The 25,385-nt window shown below is 43.4% G+C and overlaps 1 protein-coding gene across 1 annotated transcript in view; it reads left to right on the forward strand.

The window, feature by feature from the left end:
• The first annotated feature begins 10,405 nt into the window (after positions 1-10,405).
• The window catches only part of CDCA7L (cell division cycle associated 7 like), a 57,017-nt gene continuing 42,037 nt past the window's right edge, over positions 10,406-25,385 (forward strand). The window contains exons 1-2 of the mRNA XM_053263705.1: positions 10,406-11,389; positions 13,873-13,985. The gene's annotated coding sequence lies outside the window, so the exon portion shown is untranslated. The remainder of the gene's footprint in view (positions 11,390-13,872; positions 13,986-25,385) is intronic.

Genomic DNA, 25,385 nt, shown 5'->3' on the forward strand with positions numbered 1-25,385 from the left:
TAATGGAACTCTCATCTCTATGTATAATTGTCTAAGATGTACCTGTGGCCAATCCCATGTGTGGCAGCTCTTGCAAGAGTTCGCAAGCAGAAGCACTATGGTGATTGGGCAGTGGGGATTCCATATGCAGATAGGGAGGAGGAGCCTGTGCCACTGTGGTGATTGGGCAGTGGAGATTCCATATGCAGACAGGGAGGAGGAGTCTGTGATAGTTAGGGACAGTTGGAATGCAACTGTTACTGGTCGGAAGATGTTCTTGCTTGTAGAGAAGAAGAATCTTTCTATATAAAAGGATAGTGGGCAGGGGTCTGCGAAGAGAGGGGTCATGAGGGAGGAAAGAGCCCCCTTCAGAAGAAGGAGGCTGCCGTTGTGTGAATTAGATGAGGAAACAAGATGAATAAGATCTGTTAACTCAGGAAGGGAGGGGGGAGGGAGGGGAAGAAAGGAAGGGGGGAAGAGTGAGAGGAGGAGAGAGAAAAAGAGTAAAAAGGGAGGGGAAGAGAGAAAGAAGAGAGGGCGAGGGACAGGCCTGAGCCTGTCAGCAGCCTGAGGGGGACGAGCAGCCATGGCGGTGCCTATTGGCAGCAAGGAAGGGCCCGGTCAACCAATGCTGCTGTTTGGGGCTACTGACGCTATTGGTGGAGGCAGGCAGGCAATGGACAGGCCTGGGGCTGTCAGCGGCCTCGGCCATGGCAGTAGCGGCAGCAAGGAAGGGCCTGGTCAACTGCTGCTGCTGCTGCTGCTCCTTTGGGGAGGAGCAAGAGCGGGGCTTGGGTGAGGAGGTCTCTGGGGATAGGGGGCTGCAGCTTGGCCAGTAGGCACCAGCAACTCTTCAGCAGTGACTTTTCAGGGGTGAGGGGAGTGGAAACAACTGGATGGAGGAGGAGGAGCAGGAGTGCAGCTCAGGTGAGGTTGGAGAGATCTCTGATGTCAGGGGGGCTGTGGCAGGAGGTGAGGGGAGCAATCAAATTCTAGCGTGCAGATTCTCTGCACAGGTTAAGCTAGTTGAAATTAAATAACAAGTTAGTCGTGACCTCACTTGTCCTAAACCTCTGCTATCTGGAAAAAGATGTGCCTTTTTACCATGGTGATTCTCTTCTTTTTTAGCAGGGGGAGAGTAACTGGCCCTATCCAACCCCAGCACAGTACCTCCAGTGACTGTTGCTGGTGTCAATCTTATGGTTTCTTTTTAGACTGAGACATTTCAGGACAGAGATCCATCTTTCTTGTTTGTTTGTTTTTTATTTCTCTATGTAAACCGCTTTGGAAACTTTTGTTGAAAAGCAGTATATAAATATTTGTTGTTGTTCATTGTCCTATTACTTTCAACTAGCAGATCCCGCACAGAGCATCTGTGTGGTAGTACACTCCTGTCGTAAATCTGTTAGCTCGGCTAACCCAACAGGATTTACAACCCGCTTCAGCACTCCTCCTGTGAGTTAACAGAAAGTAGCAGCAAAGCTGCATGAAGGAAAACAAAAGGCTCACAAAGAAAATGGTAAATGAATCAAGTCCCCTGAACTAAACTAGGTACCCCCCTCTAACAATAACTGAGTAATAACTGAAAAGAAAACAACAGTGCAGGGAATGAAAAAGAACAAGGACACCAGAGCAGGGAATTAATGGAACAAGAACACAGAGCAGGAAAGAACAGAACAAGGGCAAACTGGAACTCGGAAAAGTTGAGAATTCAAAATAGAACATGATCCACGGTCAGTGAAAGTTGCTAACAGCATCAGTTGAAATCACAGACTGCTTGATATATGGCTCAGGAGAACCAGCAGCCAATCAGGGTTCCCTGAGTCAGCACTTCTGCTTCCTCTCTTGTGATCTCCTGCTCCTGCATGTCTCCCACTGAGCTTTCCTTTTGAGACGTCTTCTCAAGACAGGTGAAATCCCAGCCTCCTCCTGATCAGCCTGCTCCTGATCAGGATTCATGTCTGGCAGCTGTTCCGATTCCTCAGCTTCAGAGTCTGGTCTCCCTGCCAAATCCTGTTGCTGTGCCTCTGAGCCCTCACTAGCAGGTGAATCCTCCCGTTCCTCCTCTGACTCTTCTGAGTCAGATGTCTGCACTATGACATCTCCCCCCCAAGCCTTCTGCCCCAGTCCCCAGTCCCGGCACACACCCACTTCCACCCCCCACTGCCAGGCCGCTTCTCCCCCCCCACTCCCTGGCCACGGTTTATGGCCGGCTTTCCAGTCTCTCTGCTTCTCCCCCCCCCGCACCAGTCTGTTCCCCTTTCCTTCTCCTCTTGCTGGCGCCTCCTCTCCTCTCCTGTTGTCAGGGCCAGTCCGTCCCGCCGCTTCCTCCTCCTCCTCCCGCTTCCTGCTCCCGGTGGTCAGGCCAGGCTGGGTTGCCACTGCCTACTCCTTCTCCAGGCAGGGCAGGGCCAGTCCGTCCTGCTGCCACCGCTGCCTCCCACCTCCTCCTCCCAGCCCAGGCCACCTTCTCAGGCCGCTTTGCGACCTGCTGCCACCACCCGCCACCAATGGCGGGAACTCTTGTAGAGTGTTGCAAGAGTTCCACTGCTAAATCCTAACCATGCATGGCTGACTAAGAGAAATAAGTATATAGAAGATAATACTTCCGCTATTTAGTCAATATGTGAGCCAATGGGACTTAGTCATGACTAGCTTAGTCTGGATGCTGCCTATTGTACAGTATTTCTATTCTCCTCCTGTCAGCCATGGCTGATATAGCACTTTGTTTCCACCCCTCTCTGGTTTTGATTACCTAGAGCATGTAGCAAGAGTCTCTAGTCTGCTGGAGCTGCTTTCAAGCAAGTTGCAATCTCAGTAGTCTTGTCAGTAATCAAGAGCACATGAAAGAGCATGAGAGGTGTGTGGACATGAGTAAATTCCACAGAACTAGTACAGGAAGCATTTGATTTCCCATTATGCCATTCCATATGGTCAATATTACATTTATCTGCATCCCATGGGGTGATTTTAAAAAATGAATCTTTATGTTAACATGACACAGCTGATGAAGTGAATTTGGAATATTTACTTCCTAAAGACAGAAAACATTTTACATGTAGGTGTCTTCATAAGTCATCTTCCACTACTGGATTTCATTCAGAAGATAGCTTCTTAGATATTATAGGTCCCTTACACTGCTCGGGAGGAGGCAATGATAAACCCCTCTTGTATTCTGCCAAAGAAAACCACATGGCTCTGTGGTCACCACGAGTTGACACCAACTCGAGGGCACAACTTTACTTTACTCCCCTAATGTCCAAATAGGAAAGCACTGTCCTGTGGATTGTATGTATGTATGTATGGTTTTGTTTTGTTTTTTCATATTTCTATACCGCCTGATACGTATATCTCTAGACAGTGTACAAAATTTAAAATATTTAAAAGTCACCTATTAAAATACATGACAATAAAAACAACAGAGTAAAATTATTAAAACATTTTTTAAAGTTATTAAGATTAATTCTAATTAAAAACCTGAGAAGGGTCTTGAGGTTCTTCCTGAAAACAAACAGAGAAGGAGATGCTCTTATTTCAGCAGGGAGCTTATTCCAAAGTTATCCCTGCACACTGGACAAAGAGGCATCTTTTAAAGTGGTGGCTCTCTAATGTTGAACAGGGAGAGAGCAAATGGCCCTTTTCATCCCAGCATATTGTCCCACCCAGTGGTTGTTTGCTGTGGAATCTCTCGTGTTCTTTTTTAAGATTGTGAGCTCTTTTGAGTTGCGATGTGCAGGGAAGCATCTTCTCATTCCTTATGTTATTTATACCAGTTTGAGAACTTTTTGTTTAAAAACAATATATAAATATATTCTAAATACTAATACGATGAAAATTGTCTCTTAACGAGAGTACAGTGTGGATGACTTAAGACAGAACATCAAGCGATACTGAAGAATCATTGCTGTACTAGTCTAAACTTTTTCAAATGTATGAAATACAAAATAATTTTTTTAAAAATTTGTACTGTGTATCACATGCTAAAATGTTCATTTTGTAAATTCAATGGTTCATCTATTCACTGAGAAGTGTCCCTGCTGTGGAGAACTCCCTGAGCTCTGCTGTGCCTGTCGCGCACGGGAAGGGCAATTTTAGCTGATCGCTTCTTCCCCCAGAAGTATCCTGCCCTAACCTGAAGTATGCCTCTGAAGGTCACACTGCCCTCACAGACATATTTTCAGGTGGCACAGGGCACTTCGAGAGGAATAAGAGATTGGTGAAATCCACCCCCACCCCCTGCTCTGGCCACCATGTGTGATACATGCTGGGGACCTCGGGAAGCTCTTCACAGCAGGAATGCTGATTGTCAGTTCATGGGCGCACACTTAGTCAGGATGTTGGACAGTGCTTTTCATATCCATATAATAGGCACAAAGGTCTTAGGACAAGGGCCCTAGGACAATACAGTGTGGAGACTGTGTGGTGTAGTGGTTAGAATGTTGGACTAGGACCAGGGAGACCAGAATTCAAATCCCCACTCAGCCAAGAAACTCACTGGGTGACTCTGGGCCAGTTATGCATCTCTCAGCCAAACTTACCTCACAGGGTTGTTGTGAGGATAATAATCATGTACACCACTCTGGGCTCCTTGGAAGAAGAGTGGAATATAAATGAAATGAAATGAAATGAAATGAATGAATGAATGAATAAATAAATAAATAAATATGCAGATATATAACAAATCTTTTTCTGCTGAGATGACATTATTATTAAAACTATGTATATACTGCTTTTCAGCAGAAAATTCACAATGCAGTTTACATAGCAGAAAGAATGGGAAAATGAGAAAAAGAATGAAGAAAATATTCCCTGTCCCCAGGGCACTCACCTTTTAAAAAGAAACCTCAAGGGAGACACCAGCAACAGCCACTGAAGAGATCCTTAGCTGGGTGGAATGTGAACAGTTGTGCCCCCCCACACCGCCCAAATTGAAGAGAGCCACCACTTGAGAAGGTGCTTCTTTGCCCAGTTAGCTGAGTTTGCTGGAAGGAGGACACAGTTGTGCCAATAGCCCTCCAGTGAATTGCAGTGTGTAGGAGACACTCTAGATGGGCTCTTTGTAATGCCACCCTGTCGTTGCTTTTCCACTTGCAGTCAAATGCAGCATTACAATGTTCCAGTTCCGCATTACAGTAGATACAGCATGTTTTTGGACACAATAAACTTTCCTTTCCCTTTTCACTCACCCTGTTTCCTATGTGGTTTGTGGTTTCTGGGCATGCCAAAAAAAAGATGGAACAATTATTATTATTATTATTATTTTTACATTTATATCCCGCTCTTCTTCCAAGGAGCCCAGAGCTGTGTACTACATACTTGAGTTTCTCTTTCACAACAACCCTGTGAAGTAGGTTAGGCTGAGAGAGAAGTGACTGGCCCAGAGTCACCCAGCTAGTTTCATGGCTGAATGGGGATTTGAACTTGGGTCTCCCCGGTCCTAGTCCAGCACTCTAACCACTACACCATGCTGGCTCTCTGTTAACAATAGTGTTAACAAGACCGTCCATGTATGTGGTCACTGCTGTACCACTTCAGATTTTCTGTGTTAACAAATGTAATGACTGAAGCACCAAGAAAATACCAGTGGACAAGTAATGTATGGCTGTGTCATGTGAAATCCCTGTAAAGAGTGAGTGAACCAAGTACGACAATCTCAGCTTAAATATACCAGCTAATAGTGTCCTAATTATTTCCTTGTGTACTGTATTTCCTTGTCTGTGAATTCACAACATGGGTTTGCAGGTAATTTTTTTTACCAGCAGATGGCACTTTTGCTACACAAGAACCGCTAAAATTATACAGCAAGTAACCAGCGTGTCTAAAAAGTTAGCTGAGAAACTGATCTGAAGAGAGCTATTATCAACAGCATACACCATAAACAGAACATATGGCAGGATTTTAAAAAACCTGCCACTTGCGAAGCACATAGTTTTGACCACTTGGGAAGCTCTAAGTTGACCTGACATTTGCTGTCATAAGAAATACAGCAAAGTAAACATAATAAAGTGCTTCCCAGATACATTGGCTTTCCTGAATCAACTTCCTTTAAAGGATAACAGCATTTAAAGATACTCAGTGGGAGACATGATCATTTCCTGATAACTGAGGGGTTTTTTAAACTTTATTTGAAGAAAATTTACAATGCAAAACAAAATTAATCCAAACACAAACTGCAAAACATCATACAACAAACCCCAATTCAGCTATCCATTCACATTTTAATATTATCTAGGGTAAGAAGACAACCAAGCCACCTAATGGCACAGTGGGGAAATTACTTGACTAGCAACCAGAGGTTGCTGGTTCGAATCCCTGCTGGTATGTTTCCCAGACTATGTGGAACACCAATATTGGGCAGCAGTGATATAGGAAGATGCTGAAAGGCATCATCTCATACTGCGCAGGAAGAGGCAATTGTAAACCCCTCCTGTATTCTATCAAAGACAACCACAGGGCTCTGTGGTCGCCAGGAGTTGACACCGACTCAACAGTAAACATTACCATTAAGAAGACAACCATAATTCTCCCAAGTGGTGTAATTAATAAAATCTGACCATATAAAAAAAGTTATTTGCGGTCTAATTTGCACAAGGCGGAATAATATGAGATAACTTTTCTGATATTGTGATATGCCATAGATGCTTATACCAGTTATCCATCAACATGGTTTGATTTTTCCAGTGCTTGGCTATAGCTAACCTGGCTGTGGTTACCATAAACACCACTAATTTGTTTGATGACCCCAGAAAATATATTTACTAATGCCAGCTGGGTAGAGATATGCACGCAACAGGTCTGGAGGCCCTTTATGGGCCTCTGAACTGGTTCAAAAAACCGGTGGTTCCACTGGTCCAATGCCGGGGTGGTGGTGGTTCTTTAAGGGTGGGGGAGGGTGCACTCACCCCCCCGCCACTTTCCCCCTGCTGGCACTTCATTATTTGCCAAAATCCATGGGGAGGCAGCGTACCTCCCTGCCGCCCCTTCCCCCATTGTTGGCTGGAAATCAGGAAGCACAGTCTGCCCATGCACCTGCTGTCGCGCGTGCCTGCCTGCCACATACAGCGCACGCCACACACGCACGTCACACACACAACGTGCGTGCATGATGTGTGACGTGTGTGGTGGGCGCGCACGCGCGACAGCAGGCACACGCGTAGACTGTACTTCCTGATTTCCGGCCAACAACAGGGGAAGGGGCGGCAGGGAGGTATGCTGCCGCCCCATGGATTTTGGCAAATAACAGAGCGCTAGCGGGGGGGGAGCGGCAGGAGGGGTAAGTGCACCCTCCACCGCCCTTAAAGAGCCACCCCTCCCATTGGTGTTGGACTGCAGCTCTGCGGTTCCATGCACATCCCTACAGCTGGGGACATAATCCTATTTTTTTATTTGTGATTTTGCTCATCTCTGAGAATACCTCTGACCAAAAGTGTAAGACCCTGGGGCAGGTCCGCCAAAGATGAAAATAGGTTCCCTTCAACCCACAAACTTTCCAGCAAAGCGGGGAGCAGTTTTTATAAATGTGTGCTAACTTTACTGGTGTCAGGTACCATCGATGAAAAACTTTGAGAAAGTTTTTCTTAATTTGGGCTGAGGAGGAAGTAACTGGCTTGCATTTCCAAATGTTCAACCACTCCTGGTCTTTGATTTCCTGTTGGAAGTCATTTTCCTAAAAACTTTGAGGCCAGGTAGCTGATAACTGAGTATTCAATTTTAAATTCTACTTGCTGTTTAGCTTAGGTTGCCATTTCTACTTCTTCCGGCCCTTCTCCTGTATTTCTCCAGCAGTCTGAAACATGTATCTAGAAGTTAAGCAAGTAAGGCTTTTCATCTTACCTTCTCCATGCCAGGAAAGTCTTCACCTGTTAAATTTCTGTGTGTCAGGCAAATGTGTGACCTGTAAATATACAGGAATAAGGCTAGCAAAACTGGTGATCAACTTATATTCAGCCTATAAAATGTCAGCAAAATAGAATTTCATCTTGGCCTGTTTATGCTGGAAAAGAGGCTTATCTACATTGTATACTTGGGTATCTGTGAGAATCTAAACTTTCGGTTAGAGGTGTGATGCACTTAACTACTTTTTCCAGCTTTCAACAAAATGCCTTTCTCAAATAAGAGCATTGGTTGTGTCATAAGGAGTTTTGTGTTTTAAACCTTTTTCTTTTACATTGAGCCTGGAAAATGAGAAGGGGAAATGCAACAGCAATTTCAGCTGAGTATAAGAATAGCAGTTCAGTGTTTTTAGGTTGAACTAGAAATGTGATTGTTAATGTTTGCATTTCAGGGGAGTGGGGAGGGGGGATAGAAGAGTATAGTGCAGCTCTCTCTGCCACTTAAAATATCCCCCCCCCCTTTAACAAGATGCTTATACCTTTTACAACTTCATCTTTTTCCATATCTTTGCCACTTTTGGGGGGGGAAAGGGTTATTTGGACTCCCATTACAGGTTTTGTCTAGTGGCAGAAAGTGCACAGTTCTCTGTGTGCACAACACAGAACACAGAGACAGAAGTGCCAAACAACCTTAGCCCTCTTCAGATTTACAATAACGTGATGCTGTATGTCTGTCCCCAAGAGCCTTTCCTGAAGCCCTGCCCTTGCACTGACATCCTCTGAAGTCCCAACCCCAACCCCGTCTACGGTTAGAGCATTTCTTTGCAAAGCCAAACACTGTACTCATGCTCAAATTCTTCCCATGATCAGAATGCTGGGGTGCCTCAGTATTATTTATTGATTTAAAAATATATTTAAAGCAAAATACATGCAATCACTTCATTTCCATGGAATATCTAACATGCAAAATTTATGAAGCTTTTCTAATTTAAGGCAGCATTTCCTCTCTTAACCAACTAGTGGTTATTCTCCAGAAAGTTAGATCATATTCAGTCTCCAGACAATGGAATAAACTTATCCTTCCATAGAAAAGTCATAAAATAGTTTTACATGTAATTTTCCTGTGGAACGGATACAATTATGCTCTTTTTTTAAAAGCCAATTGTGCAAATTTAGATTTCCTATGACTGTGTAAAGAAGAGTGAGCTTTGTTACCTTCTCCAGTTCTCATTTCTCACAAGGAGCTTGGACTATATTACCTCATATGAATTGTTTGACAATATGATTAATATTATTAGTTGATATGTACACTAACAATTCTGATGGTGAAAGGCTGTGTACTACTGGCCAAGCTACTACTGGTGTTTCTCTGGAAGGGGTTGAACAATAATGCAAATAGAGTCACCTACAGTATCTGTTTCCTCCCATCCTCTGAGAACCACAGTTCTGCTTACACATCAACAGAATAAACTGGGATACTAGATGAGTAGATGCTTTACAGCTAATCTTACTTCAAGAAAAATGTGGAGTTTGATTCTGAAGAGCAGGCTTATCTAATCCTGAAATTAGAACAGAACGTCAAAAGGCAACCTGATGATCCATTGCCCTGTGAATTGAGGTTTGAGATAATTTCCTGGCAGTGTTTTTTAAACCATTATTTTGTTCCTGGGGCAGCCTGACAAGTTTCTGGAGCTTTTCTATACCAGCACTTCTTTCTGGGAAGGAGAGATAAGCCTATTGCTGTCTAGGAAAACAATGATCCAATCGGAATACTCTGCTAAACTTTAAAAGCATAGTTATATTCAGCAAGAATGAGAGCGTATTATTTGTGCCATTAGCAATAAAAACCCAGAAATAACAAGACAAAGAAGCAGTGGTAGGGCACTGAGAGAATATGCCAGCACAGATTGTTTTTTTGTATGGTTAGTTCTCATAAATAGGAATACAGTAGTAGCTTTCGCAGTCTATTTGGTGTGTGCTCTCCAGAGCTGCACTCTGTATCTGGGGAGAGGTGGAAATCTTGCCTCATACAATAGGGACTAAATGTATTGTTATATTCCTTAATATTAGCTATGATCATGTAGAAGACAAACATTTTGCAACTCTTTTGGTCCCAGAAATGGTGCCAGCCCTCCTCTTCAATTTGTATCAGGACCTTTTATCTTGAGCTTGAATCTGTGCACTTGTCCATTTATTTAGCCATTAAAGAGACCTTTCTCTCTCCAGGCTTTCTACATGCTCACATTTACAATCTCCTAACAGTAAAGTGTGCTGTCAAGTCGATTTCGACTCCTGGTGCCCACAAAGCCCTGTGGTTTTCTTTGGTAGAATACAAGAGGGGTTTACCATTGCCTCCTCCCGCGCAGTATGAGATGATGCCTTTCAGCATCTTCCTATATCGCTGCTGCCAGTTATAGTAGCCTAGAAAGGCGTTTTCCCCTTTTTTAGACCCCCTGCCCCCTTGATGGAATTTTAGGAGCATTTAATAACAGCAAATTGGAACAAATCCTCCATTTTAAAAAAAAGTACAAAGAGCTGCTCAAGTAGTCACATGAGCAAGGGGTTAGAAACATTTTTGTACTTTAAATGGGGAGCAGTGTACTATCAAGGTCTAAGTTGCTGGGTAGGTGTGGGGATGGGGGGCGGAAATAAGCAAATCCACATTATATAAAATCCATTATTATTTCTAACTGGCCATAGGCCAGTTTTTCTCAGACTTTTTGAACTTTATCTTGTGTACCACCACCCCAGAACACAAACAGTCCATTCCATGGATGAATGTGCACAATGTTCCCTGCACACAGTTGTGTACATCCAGCAGGCTGCTATGTACAAAGAACTGTAGTACTACACTGGCATTAAACAAGGAGTAGAACATGTTATCTCTGCCTGCCCCCCTCCCAGGGGCGTAGCAAGGTTGGAGTGGGCCCATCATCCTAAATTTTTTTTTTTAAGGTTTTGTAAATTGTAGACGATGCAAGTCATTTAATGGTACTTGAGAAAGACATGGTGTTCTGGTAGCTCCAGGTCTTAACAGACACATCAATTTCGGAGGATGAATACAACTGAAGGAAGCCCGGGCGGGTGCGCGGCTGGGGGAGTCAGTCATGTGACTTACCTCTGGGGCCCTCCAAGGCAGTGGGCCCCCAGACAACTGTCTCCCCTTGCTCTATTATAGTTACGCCTCTGCCCCCTCCCCTCCTAAAACCCATGCAGACTGAGCCAAATTAAGACTGAGCCAAAATGGCGCCCCCCAACAATGATATATGTGTCATGATACATATCATACGTGATATGTCACTGATTTTTGAAAGACTTGTTCTCATAAATCGGGCTTGTAGGTTTTGCCGCTTAAGAAATCTTGGAATGCAGTTTCTCAGGCTTCCTCTTGTTATTCTGTGAGCATGGTTAGTTACACTCTCTGAATGCAACAAGTGAATTAACATGCTTTTTTGTGTTCTCATATCTGCAACTATGTTTAGTGATCCTGTTTTTATTAAAGCTGCTGTTCTAAGAATCACAGTCTCTAGCTGATGTTGACCAAGGAAGACGGAATATATAGCTGCTCTATGGACTGAGTGAGTATTCCTTTGAAATGCATTAAATAAATAATGTTATGCCAACATTTGCAGGTGTCAAAAATTAGTGAAACATCCTGATGATTTTCAAGGGGGCAAAGCCGGGTGAAAGGTGAGTCTTACCAATGGTGATGGCAGTGTTTCTATCAATGGTCACTATTCCCCATACATCCTTCGAAATGACACTATCATAGCACTACATTTAAAGGGGGATTCTGGGAAGGAAGCTCCACTCACCAGCCAACAGCCATTAGGAGAGTGCTGCTACCATCTCTGCAAAACAGGTATGAAAAGAGATAGGCCGGGGTAATTTTGGGCCTCCCTTTCTTCCCTCTGGACCCTGACGCCCAGCAATTTAAAGTGAAAGATCTCTTTGCAGAACTGGCTCGGTCCTAAGACAAACAAACATAAGGAGAACAAAGAAGCTTTTTCTGAGCTCTCCCTGGGCCAATGGGATGGTACGGGTGCTGTCACATCCATCCATCCATCCATTGTGGTTCAATGAGAGGCTTCTGCAGGGGTATCACTGCACTCTTGGCTGATGATGGGTGTAGTGTTTCTGCAGTTTATCAGTTTTGCCTCTAGGTTGCTGAAGTAGTCTTGTTAATATTGGTTACAGAGCATGCCCAATTTTGTGTTAAGGAATTGCTGGCTGCAGACCTACAAAATGGACACAAACGGGAGCCTGTGTGTTTGTGAACTCATTAATCAATACAGCAATACTGTATTGGACTTTATGGTATGTGCATATACAGAGGCTGAGATGCTCTTGTTTTGACAGGGAGCATATTCCAAAGCCCCCAGGCAACCACAGAGAAGGCCTGGTCTTGAGTCGCCACCAAATGAGCAAGTGGAACCATAACTGGGTTTGTGACAAAGGCACTCTCTTAAGTACCCTGGACCCAAGCCATCGAAGATGGCTGTCATAACTCCCCTATTTGAAGAGTTATGCCTCCCCTTAGTCTTATTTTTTCCAGGCTAAACATATCCGGCTCCTTTGACCATTCCTCAAAGGGCTTGGTTTCCACATGTCTTACCATTTCTATTGCCTTCTTCTGAACCTGTTCCACTTTATCAATGTTCTTCTTAAAACGTGGTCCCCAGAACTAGACACAGTATTCAGTAAAGTCTGACCAGTATAGAACAGAATGGATGATTCATTTTCTTGATCTGGACATTATGCCTCTGTTAATGCAGTCCAGGTTTTTTTTAGTGCCTGCATCATACCCCTCCATAGACTAGCTATTGTATCACCTAATAAGGGACATAAAGTAAAGTGTGCTGTTGAGTCAGTGTCGACTCCTGGTGACCACAGAGCCATGTGGTTTTTCTTTGGTAGATTACAGGAGGGGTTTGCCACTGCCATCTCCCACACAGTATGAGATGATGCCTTTCAGCATCTTCCTATATCGCTGCTGCCCGATATACAGTAGCTGCTTCCCATAGTCTGGGATACATACCAGTATCTGAACTGGCAACCTCTGGCTTGGACATAGGTAAACACAAATAGAGTCATCTCCATAAAGGAAATTGCCACTGTCTGTGGATGCTGACACAATTGGTGGAATTCATGAAATTTTCTTTTCAAATGTGACATCTTGTATGAAGTGACCTTAAGGTATCCTATATGTCTTATGGATTCATTAAACCATATCCCTACGGTCAGTTTATCTTTTAGATATATTGGCTCTTTTTTTGTTCCTTGCTTGTTTCTGTTTGTTCCAAATTCTGCAGTAGAAATCCAAGAAAAGCTGTTGTTTTGGCTGCTGTTTAGTTTTGCTGGAGAGAAAAGTATGAGAATAAAAGCAAGCTTTGTTCCTTGTAAAATTAAGTGACAAAAAAAGGGAAAAAGGAGAATAATCCATAACAGATGAGAGATGTTTGAATCTAGGGGGTGGAGATAAAATCTCAGCAATGAGAGGACAGCTGCAAATTTAAATAATCAAAATAGAGTGAGGAAGATGCTGTGGAAATATAAATATCTCTACTTAAATTGCCTACATTTTTAGATGTTCATTCTCAGTTTACATAATTAATGGTAATATTGACAATCTTCTGAAAAGAATAAGCGCTCCAAAGAATCAGAAGAGGAATTAAGTATATTCCAAAGCTATAAAAGATTGCACTCAACATACTTTTCATTGAAAAAAAAAATCATTTTCTTGTAGAATGTTTCTACTATCAGATGAAAATAAAATGAACTTGCAGAGAGGAGGGTCTTCTAACTGACTCATCTCCTTATCCATTGTAAATTATAATTATGACAAGGCTTATTCCTAGGTACACTGCCCTGAGAACTTGTTCTATTGAAGGAAATCTGATTCTACCAAGTAAATGTTTTTGAGTACAGTATTAAGGTGCCAAACTAACTATAGCAGAGCATTGATGATTGTGCATTAGTGACTGTTGCTGGAACTGTAGAGACTCTGGTGATTTTTCTTCCCTCAGCAAGACAATAATCCATACATTATGATTTATTCCAGACTGGACTCTAGCAGTCTGTGCTTTACAGTGATTGAAGAATAAAAAATGGTCAGATTTTAGCTATATCCTTGCTTGCAATAATTTAAGCGGTTGGAAATGATTTTCCATAGGGGTAAGTACCCATGTTAGTCTTTTACCTAAACACAAAAACCGTCTTGCCGCATTAAAAAAATTACTAAATTAATTGTGGCGTAAATTTAGCTGCTATAAATTTGAACTTGCATAGAAATGTCACAGACTGTGGCCTAGTCCAGTTGTCACAAGAAACCATTACTTAATTCTGGGTCCGTGTGACTTTACTGAGTCTTGGGCTCATGTGCTCCCTCTTGTCTTTGCACACAAAGCAAGGAAGATATCCACTTCTGATCATGGTTTAGAACATTTTTGGAGTCATGGACCGGTACAGTCTTTGTGCGCAGTTTCCCAGACCAGCAGTTAGTAAAGGGGTTGCCCCCCACTCGCCCTCACCCCCAGGCACCCCCCAAAACAATTTCAAGCTGGTGGGGTGCACCACTGCTGGGAGCAAGAACCACAAGAACATAAGCACAGCCCTGCTGGATCAGGCCCAAGGCCCATCCTGTCCAGCATCCTGTTTCACAAAGTGGCCCACCAGATGCCTCTGAGAGCCCACAGGCAAGAGGTGAGGGCATGCCCTCTCCCTTGCAACTGGTATTCAGAAGCATCTTGCTTCAGAGGCTGGAGGTGGCCTATAGCCACCAAACTAGTACTCATTGATAGATATGACCTCCGTGAATATGTCTAAAACCCCTTTAAAGCCATCCAAGCTAGGCCATCACCGATTCCATGCATAATTTTATACAGCTGTATCATGTCTTCCTGTAGCCACTTCTTTTCCAAACTAAAAAGCACGAGATGCTTTTTAAGCACCAGATCCCTTGCCTCATAAGGAATGTGCTCCAGGCCCCTAATCATCTTGGTTGCATCTTCTGCACCTTTCCCAGTTCTAAATGTCCTTCTTAAAATATGGTGACCAGAATTGCACATAGTACTCTAAATGTGGCTGCACCATAGATTTGTATAATGGCATTATAGTATTATCATTTTATTTTCAATCTCCTTCCTAATAATCCCTAGAATGGAATTGGCCTTTTCCACAGCTGCCGCCCTCTGAGTTGACACTTTCAACCAGCTGTCCACCACAACCCCTAGATCTCTTTCCTGGTTAGTCACTGACAGCTCAGAACCCATCAGTGTATATGTGAAGTTCTGGTTTTTTGCCCCTGATACTTGCTTATATTGACCATATTTGCCATTTTGTCACCCACTTACCCAGTTTGGGTAGATCTTTTTGGAGCTCCTCACAATCTGTTGTGGATTTCACTACCCTGAATAGTTTAGTGCCATCTGCATATTCGGCCACTTCACTGCTTACCCCAACTTCTAGATCATTTATGAACAAGTTAAAGAGCATTGGTCCCAGGACCTTGGGGGAACCCACTTCTTATTTCCTCCATTGTGAAATTGTCAATTTATTCCTACCCTCTGTTTCCTCTCCTTCAACCAGTTACCAATCCACACATGAATCTGTCCCCTTATCCCATGACTGCTAAGTTTACTCAAGAGCCTTTGGTGGGGAACTTGTCAAAAGCTTTTTGGAAGTCCAAATACATTATGTCAACCGAATCACCTTTATTCACATGCCTGTTGACGCTCTCAAAGAACCCCAAAAGGTTAGTGAGGCTAGACTTGCCCTTGTAGAAGCCATGCTGGTTCTCCTTCAGCAAGGCCTGTTCCTCTACAGAGGTGCACCTAGTAATTTTGGAGCCTGGAGCTAAAGGCCTTGGAAGGCCCCTCCCCTCTATATTTTTAACACATTTTTAACATAATCACACCACCCAGGACAGACTAAAATTGATTTGGGGCCCCCCCAGGGTGTGTGGAGGCCCTGGACATCAGCCCGGAATTCCAGTAGTAAGAGCACCTCTGTTTCTCTATATGTTTAACAATTTTGTCCTTAAGTATGCTTTCTATCAGTTTACCCAGCACAGAAGTTAAGCTAACTGGCCTGTAATTTCCCGGATCCTCTGGATCCCCTTTTGGAAATCTGAGTTACGTTCACTGCTTTCCAGTCCTCTGGTACAGAGCCTGATTGTAGGGATAGACAGATTGTATGTATTTTTGCTAGATCAGCAATTTCACATTTGAGTTCCTTCAGAACTCTTGAGTGGATGCCATCTGGTCCTTGCAATTTGTTAATTTTTAGTTTTTCAAGACAGTTTAGAACATCCTCTCATCACCTAAAACTGGCCCAATTCTTCAGCCTCCAAGCCTGAGGAGCTCTGTTCTGGAGCAGGGATATGGTCAGTATCCTCCGCTGTGAAGATAAATGCAAAGAACTCATTCAGCTTCTCAGCAATCTGAAATTATCCTCCTGAACAATTCCTTTCACGCCCACATCATCTAGGGTTCCAACGGCCTCCTTGGTAGGTTTTCTGCTTCTGATATTTTAAAAGAAGTTTTTGTTATTCCCCTTGACACTTCTAGCTATATGCTCCTCAAACTCTCTTTGTGCATCCCTTAATATCTTCTTGCTTTTTTTTTTTTGTCAGAGTTTCTGTGCCTTTCCGTTCTCTTCATTTGGGCAAGACTTCCATTTTCTGAAGGAAGTCTTCTTCCCTTTTATAGCTTTTTATAGCTTCCCTGGAATTGGAAGCCTACTCTGTGAAGAGCAGACACATCTTGAGGAGGTGAGCAAGCTTTTCTAAACAGAATAACATCTAGCCTCCCCCCCCACCAAACTAACTAACAGGAGGAGGGGAGATTTTGAGGGGATGGTTTCTCTTTAAGGGGTAAGTCCGTGTGTGTGTGTGTGTGTGTGTGTGTGTGTGTGTGTGAGAGAGAGAGAGAGAGAGAGAGAGAGAGAGAGAGAGAGAGAGAGAGATTTGCCAGGGCTAGCAAACTCCAATGTTTTTGTTTGTCCCTGCCTAGAGGGGCAGAAGGAGCCCAGTGGAGAAGAGAACATAAGTACAAATCCCTCCCTCATATTCTTGAGAAAGGCTGTTTGGGCAGTTAAATAGCTGACCATTACAGTTGAGACCTATCCTTCTAATAAACTATATCTAAATACTGTAAAAAGCCAACAAATCCAGTATGAAGATAGAAAGTCAGCAGCGGAGGCGGCGCTTCCCAGTGTATTGCACAGAGTGCCACATGTATGACTATTTGCCCCATGGGCAGAAGTCATGGGTGTGTGCTCGGTGCAAGGAGCTCCTGGCTCTCAGGGAACAAATTAGTTCCCTTGAGACCAAGGTGGCAGATCTGGAGAAGCTCAGAGAGACAGTGAGGCATGTGGACGAGACCTTCAGGGATGTGGTAGAGGCATCCCACTTCAGGGCTGATAGCTCCTCTGCTGTCAGGGAGAATGATGGTCTCGGGGAAGGACATCAGTCTGAGGAAGAGGGAAATGCTCCCTTAAAAGTGACCCCTTTGATGGATGATGAGCCCATATCCTCTCGCACATGGGATACTCCTCCGGGGGATGGGGGCCTCCTTATAGTGGGTGATTCGATCATTAGAGGTATAGAGTTTGTGACCCGCATGTTGACCGCACAGTGACTTGCCTGCCTGGTGCAAAGGTTGCAGACATCACACAGCATCTAGATAGGCTGTTAGGCAGTGCTGGAGAGGAGACAACTGTCGTTGTGCATGTTGGCACCAGCGATGTGGGGAAATGTAGTTGGGAGGTCCTGGAAGTCAAATTTAGGCTGATAGGTAGCGTATTGAAGTTCAGGACCCCCAAGGTAGCATTCTCAGAAATGCTACCTGTTCCATGTGCAGGTACAGTGAGACAGGCAGAGCTGAAGGGTTTCAATGTGTGGGTGAGATGTTGGTGCCAGGAGGAGGGGTTTAGATTTGTTAGGCACTGGGATACATTTTGGGGCAAGCAAGGCCTGTACGAAAAGGATGGACTGCACTTGAACCAAGATGGAACCAGACTGCTGGCGCTTAAAATCAAAAAGGTTGCAGAGCAGCTTTTAAAATGACACCTGGGGGAATAGCCGACAGTTGCTGGGCGGTATCCAGTTCGGCAAATGCCATCCTTTAAAGTGCGAGGGTGCAAAGGATTCACATAAAGCAGAAGGGGACAGAACAGAACCACATAAAGAGCAGACACAAGGCTGTGCCAGCAGGTCAAAGAGTCAAAAGAAAGCATACACCAGGTGAGAGATTCAGCGTATAGGTGCTTATATGCCAATGCCAAAAGCCTCCGAGCCAAGATGGGTGAACTGGAGTGCTTGGTTGCTAATGCAGAAATAGACATAGTGGGCATAACAGAAACATGATGGAACAGTGAGAACCAGTGGGACACTGTTATCCCTGGATATAAACTCTATAGAAAGGACAGGGAGGAACATCTTGGAGGTAGAGTAGCATTGTATGTTAAAAAAGAGATAGAATCTAACAAACTAGAAAACCTAGGTGGACCTCCACAGAAACCCTGTGAGTGACAATACAAGGCCTGAAAGGAAACGTGCTACTGGGGACGTGCTAACGCCCTCCAGATCAAAACGCTGACAGTGACTGGGAGTTGTAGAAAGAAATCAGGGAGGCGTCAAGGAGAGGAAGGGTGGTAATAATGAATGATTTCAATTACCCACACATAGAATGGGTAAATTCATAGTCAGGTAATGACAGAGAGGTCAAATTTCTAGATATGCTGAATGACTGTGCCCTAGAACAGATGATCTTGGAACCAACCAGAGAGAAGGCGACCTTGGACTTAATTCTGAGTGGCACCCAGGACCTGGTGCGTGATATCAGTGTCATCGACCCTTTAGGGAACAGTGACCACAGTGTGATCAAATTCAACATACATGGGGGGAGAGAATCACCAAGGAAGTCTAACACAGACATTTTGAATTTCATAAGAGGAAACTTCTCTAAAATGAGGAGTATGGTGAAAAGAAATCTGAAAGGGGAAATCAGGAGAGTCATTTCACTCCAGAATGCATGTAGTTTACTCAAAATCACAATACTAGAAGCCCAGTTAGATTTTATACCCAAAAGGAGGAAAGATACCACTAAGTCCAGGAGGATGCCAGCATGGCTAACAGGTACCGTCAAGGAAGCCATAAAAGGGAAGAAGACTTCCTTCCGAAACTGGAAGGCCTGTCCAAATGAAGAGAACAGAAAGGAACACACACTCTGGCAAAAGAAGTGTAAGGTGACAATAAGGGAGGCAAAAAGAGAGTTTGAGGAACATTTAGCCAAAAGTATCAAGGAGGATAACAAAAAATTCTTTAAATACATCATAAGCAGGAAACCTGCCAGGGAGGTGGTTAGACTCTTGGACAATAAGGGACTGAAAGGAATTATTAAGGACAATATGGAGGTTGCAGAGAAGCTAAATGAGTCATTTGCGTCCATCTTCATGGCAGAGGATATTGAGCATATACCTGTTCCTGAAATAGGCTTTTCGGGGATGGAGGCTAAAGAACTGAGTCAGATAGAAGTGACAAGAGATGATGTTCTAAACTGTCTGGAAAAACTGAAAACTAACAAATCAACAGGGCTGGATGGCATCCATCCAAGGGCCCTCAAAGAACTCAAATGTGAAATTGCTGACCTGCTTGCTAAAATATATAACTTATCCCTGCAATCAGACTCTGTACCGGAGGACTGGAAAGTAGCAAATGTAACACTGATTTTCAAAAAGGGATCCAGGGGCGATCCGGGAAATTACAGGCTGGTTGGCTTAATGTCCGTTCCAGGCAAATTGATGGAAAGCATCCTCAAGGATAAAATTGCAAAGTACATAGAGGAACAGGCACTGCTGGGTAGGGGTGTGCACGGAACTGGTCCGGCACTGGGGTGGGGGGTTCCAATTTAAAAAGGGGGAGCTTTACTCACCCCTTCCAGTTAAAAAGCGTATTTCTTGTAGTAATTGGGCGGCAGGGTGCCGCCCGCTTCAATCTCCGAGTCTGGCCGGCCGCGGGCTCCTCCTTGGTAGGCATAATCGGGCGGCAGGATCGCTCCAAGTCCCTGCCGCCCGCCCTCTTCATGCTGAGCAAGCCCCCCCCCCGTCAGCTGGCGGCCGCCCCCTGTGCATATTAGGGGGTTCCCCCCTCCCCTCCTCCCCCTTCTTGCCAAGTATCCCCCCCCCCCCTCCATTACAGGAGGACGGCAGGAGAACTCCCTGCCGTCCCCCTTCTCCTTTGCCGGCTGGGCTGCAAATGGTTCCTAGGAAGCCTTTCGCGCGCGTGCGCGAAAGGCTTCCTAGGAGCCATTTGCAGCCCAGCCGGCAAGGCAAGCAGACGGCAGGGAGTTCTCCTGCCGCCCGCTCGCTAAAGTTAACGTTAACTTTAGCGAGCGGGCGGCGGGAGAACTCCCTGCCGTCCGCTTGCCTTGCCGGCTGGGCTGCAAATGGCTCCTAGGAAGCCTTTCGCGCACGCGCGCGAAAGGCTTCCTAGGAACCATTTGCAGCCCAGCCGGCAAAGGAGAAGGGGGACGGCAGGGAGTTCTCCTGCCGTCCTCCTGTAATGGAGGGGGGGGGATACTTGGCAAGAAGGGGGAGGAGGGGAGGGGGGAACCCCCTAATATGCACAGGGGGCGGCCGCCAGCTGACGGGGGGGGGGCTTGCTCAGCATGAAGAGGGCGGGCGGCAGGGACTTGGAGCGATCCTGCCGCCCGATTATGCCTACCAAGGAGGAGCCCGCGGCCGGCCAGACTCGGAGATTGAAGCGGGCGGCACCCTGCCGCCCAATTACTACAAGAAATACGCTTTTTAACTGGAAGGGGTGAGTAAAGCTCCCCCTTTTTAAATTGGAACCCCCCACCCGAACCAAAACCACCCCGTGACCGGACCGGTCTGGAGGCCTTTAGAATGGCCTCCGAACCGGTCCGTGCACATGACTACTGCTGGGAGAGAACCAGCATGGCTTCTGGTAAATCTTGCCTCACCAACCTTTTGGAGTTCTTTGAGAGTGTCAACAAGTGTGTGGATCAGGGTGATCCAGTTGACATAGTATACCTGGACTTCCAAAAAGCTTTTGACAAAGTTCCTCATCAAAGACTCCTGAGGAAACTTAGCAGTCATGGGATAAGGGGACAAGTGCATGTGTGGATTGCTAACTGGTTGAACTAACCCTAACCTGTTAGTTTTTAACACACCATTAGACTTTTTAAAATAATCCTTTCGTGTTCCAGAATAATATTATTTTCTGAATCTTCAAGGTTTATGAAACATGGCTTTATTGGATAACGTTCTTTGCTGGCAATGAACATACGAAGTTCTCTTAAAATGAGTCTGACCACTGAGCCATCTATTTCATAGATGGAGATGACTTTGCATAATTTTGAGAAGCACTGGGATCCCATCATTTTTTGGTGATGTTACAGCAAGTGTCTCTTTTAGAGATGATTCCTGCTGTATCCTATCACTGCTTTGATTTCATCCTGCAAATACTATTGGGATAAAGTAACAAAGGAGGCCTAATCTCAGATCTATTCTCAGAAGTGATTGTCAGTTGAAAATATTCTCAGTGCTAAGGAGTTTGGAACATAGTCCCATTAGAGATTATTATTACTTAGAGAGAGAGAGAGAGAGATATGCTTGTTGAAGGGCTCTGAAAACTCTAGATTCTGTAGATGTTGTAATTCGTTAAAAGATGTTAACCTACTGCATTGTCTACTGTAAATTTCAGATTTGTATCCAAGATTAGTTCAGTGTTTGCTCTGAATATATATTAGTTTATTTTCAAATCTATTCTCTTTCATAAAATAGAACCCTGAGTGGTGTACAGCCACAATTTAAAAAGAAAAGAAAAGCACATACCAGTAATAAAATACTTCAAAATGTGAAAAAACCCACCACAATTTAAAACATTTTACATTTTAAAACCAAGCTCAGCCAGAGTAAAAATATAACCAAAACATTAAACACAGAGAAAACAAGTTCTTCCTTCCATTATCCCATGGGGACGGCCTATAGTTCAGAAGCAGCAGAACATAGATGCTTTGCATACAGAAGGTCCCAAATTCATCTGCTGGCATCTCCAGTTAAAAGGGACTGGGGAAGGACTTGGAAAGATCTTCTCCTGAGATCTTGGAGTCAGAGTAGTTAATAGTTTACCAGAAGTATCAATAGTCTTACCTGGTTGACAGTTTCTTATGTTCATAGCTAGCAAAAAATGTTATCCAATAAAGCCATGGCTAAATGCAAGTAATCTGGCAAAGATGTGGTCAGATGAAATAAAGCCATGGCTAAATGCAAGTGAGCCCGCAATGATGTGGTATATAAATAGTTGTAGCAATAGTACAGTAGATGTGCTTCAAAGTGGAAGAGCATTCCATAATGTGGGCACTACCATGGAAAAGGCTCTGTCTCTCTTTTGAGCACACCATTGATTATATAAAATTTATGTGTTAGACATCTGTGAAAAGTATTAGTAGTCTGAGGGAGCTTCAACTTGAATTTATTTTCCTTGTTGGTCGTGTAGACTTCGAAGAGTTGCTCATAGCTCTTCTAGGTTGAACTGGTGACCAAGCCAGGCAACAGTCAACATCAAACCATCAAATCAACAACATCAAGGCAGTTCAAGAGTAGCTGAAAGATGATTATTTAGTTCAATTTTTATGAATGTCAATTGGAACACTTAAAAACTATGATAATTTTATGTAATGTTACTGACTAGCTTTAAAAATGGCTCAGATGTACAGGTGAAACTCAGAAAATTAGAATATCGTGCAAAAGTCCATTAATTTCAGTAATGCAAATTAAAAGGTGAAACTGATATATGAGACAGACGCATTACATGCAAAGCGAGATAAGTCAAGCCTTAATTTGTTATAATTGTGATGATCGTGGCGTACAGCTCATGAAAACCCCAAATCCACAATCTCAGAAAATTAGAATATTACATGGAACCAAGAAGACAAGGATTGAAGACTAGAACAATATCGGACCTCTGAAAAGTATAAGCATGCATATGTATTCAGTACTTGGTTTGGGCCCCTTTTGCAGCAATTACTGCCTCAATGCGGCGTGGCATGGATGCTATCAGCCTGTGGCACTGATGAGGTATTATGGAAGACCAGGATGCTTCATTAGCGGCCTTCAGCAATTCTGCATTGTTTGGTCTCATGTCTCTCATCCTTCTCTTGGCAATGCCCCATAGATTCTCTGTGGGGTCAGGTCAGGCGAGTTTGCTGGCCAGTCAAGCACAGTACACTGTATACTTTTCAGAGGTCCGATATTGTTCTGCCCAAGCCTGGGTTTGGCTGCTCGTGTGCACAGCCTTGTTGTGCCCCAATTAGTTTGTGAATGACCAAGAAGCTGTGTGGATCCATTGCATATTATTTCTTGTTTACACAGTCAGAAAGGTGTCATTGACTGGTTTGTTTTATCCAGACATTGAGTCCTTCCCAAGGACCTGGGATGGCTGAATTTTATCATCAATGTTGTTGCTGTTATGACAGGTGTTGTCGCAGAATACAGGCTGTACAGTAAAGTTGCTTTTTGTAATTGGCTGATGGTGATTTCTGTGGCCCCTATCGTGTTGAGGTGCTCTTCAAGTTGTTTCGGAATTGCACCTAGGGTGCCAATTACCACTGGGATTATTTTGGTCTTTTTCTGCCACAGCCTTTCAATTTCAGTTTGTAGATCTTTGTATTTTGTGATTTTTTCTATTTCTTTTTCTTCTGCTATCCCCTGGTATTGCTATGTCGATTATTTTGGCTTGTTTTTCTTTCTTCTCAACTACAGTGGTATCTGTATTGTGTGGCAGATGTTTGTCTGTTTGTAGTCGGAAGTCCCATAATATTTTTACATCTTCATTTTCTTCAACTTTTTCAGTTTTATGGTCCCACCAATGTTTGGCTACAGGTAGCTTGTATTTTTTGCAGATGTTCCAGTGTATCATCCCTTCTACCTTGTCATGCCTTTGTTTGTAGTCAGTCTGTGCGATCTTTTTACAACAGCTGATTAGGTGGTCCATGGTTTCATCTGCTTCTTTACAAAGGCGGCACTTGCTGTTTGTTGTGGATTTTTTGGCTTTTGCTCTTATTGCATTTGTTCTTAGTGCCTGTTCTTCTTCTTCTTCTTCTTCTTATTATTATTATTATTATTATTATTATTATGGCAAATGCACTCTGGCCCAGACCTGTGGGTTTGAAGTGAACTGTGTTTTATTTATATATATATATATATATATATATATATATATATATATATATATATATATGTGTGTGTGTGTGTGTGTGTGTGTGTGTGTACACACACACACACACACAGATAATGTTTTATTTATTATTTATATATTTATGATATTTTTGCCCATCCCTCCAGTACCCTACTTCTCAGGGCAGCTCACAACAACAATACAATATAAAATAAAACTAATGTAATTAACCAAATTAAGTAAACAAGTTAAAAATCCATGAAGTGGTAAGAATTTTACCACATATCACAGGTGTGATAGAATTGTCATATGCCTAGCTTCAGAGAGGTTGCTATTTTAACAAAGATGTTACAATGCATTCTGGGAACTGGACCACCTTACTTTAGGAAATCAGGTTCAAAACCTATTGGTAAACATCACATAAGTAATAAAAGAAGCAAGCTTATTTGTGGCTAAAATGTGCAGATTTTTTCCTTTTCTTTTTAAAGTCCAGATAATGAAAGGCCGAGAAACAAGAGCCCATAGAACTGAAACACCTAGACTTAGGTCCTGGATAACTGTGACCACACGTAAATCTTACATTTGTTGTATGCAGTTATATCTTCTGAGATGGTGATTACCCTGCATTGCATAACATGTCTTGGTCATTCTTTTTACTTACCAGAGGATTTACAGAGCAGGAAAAAGAGGATTACAATTCCTCTCAGCAGCAAGTAATCCCTTTAAGTTAGGTATGTCAGTATTCATTGAGAAGTGTGGGAAAGTGCAGGCTACTTAAAATGCTTGACAGATCTAGGAGAAATGTGGTGGCAGAAACTTGGGATCAAAAATCTTCAGAGTTATTATTACAAAGGCCCCCAAATTAGTTACTGTTAAGGGAAGCATGGAAAAAATGGAGCCTATGAACTGTGATTTAATTGAATATTACTGATATATTTTGTGATTTGACAAAATACTATTATGGCACAGTACTTAGCCAATTAAACCAGATTTAACCCCATTTGCAAGGGCATTTCACTGATGATGCCATATTGTATAATTATATTTTATGTCACTATAGGACTACAGTGAAGGAGGCCTGTATAAATGGACATATTTTATGTTTTAGTGGTAGCTAGTAATGTCTTCATGTACACATTTTTTTTCTGCTCAGCAAGCAGCAGTTCAAAAGTGCTTCAGCCCAATTATAGGGTGTATCATAAACCTCAAGTAGAATTATGGTTATGAATTTCACTGCATGGTTTAAATTCAAAGGGCTGGGCTGAGCAATCATCAGAAATACTCTTACAGGATGATGAGCAAAGTCAAAGGCTAGTTTGGACCCAATAGTTATAACATGCACCAAATGTGATGTATCACATTGCAGCTGAGGA

This window comes from Hemicordylus capensis, chromosome 6, assembly GCF_027244095.1.
Source record: "Hemicordylus capensis ecotype Gifberg chromosome 6, rHemCap1.1.pri, whole genome shotgun sequence".
Classification (NCBI taxonomy): Eukaryota; Metazoa; Chordata; class Lepidosauria; order Squamata; family Cordylidae; genus Hemicordylus; species Hemicordylus capensis.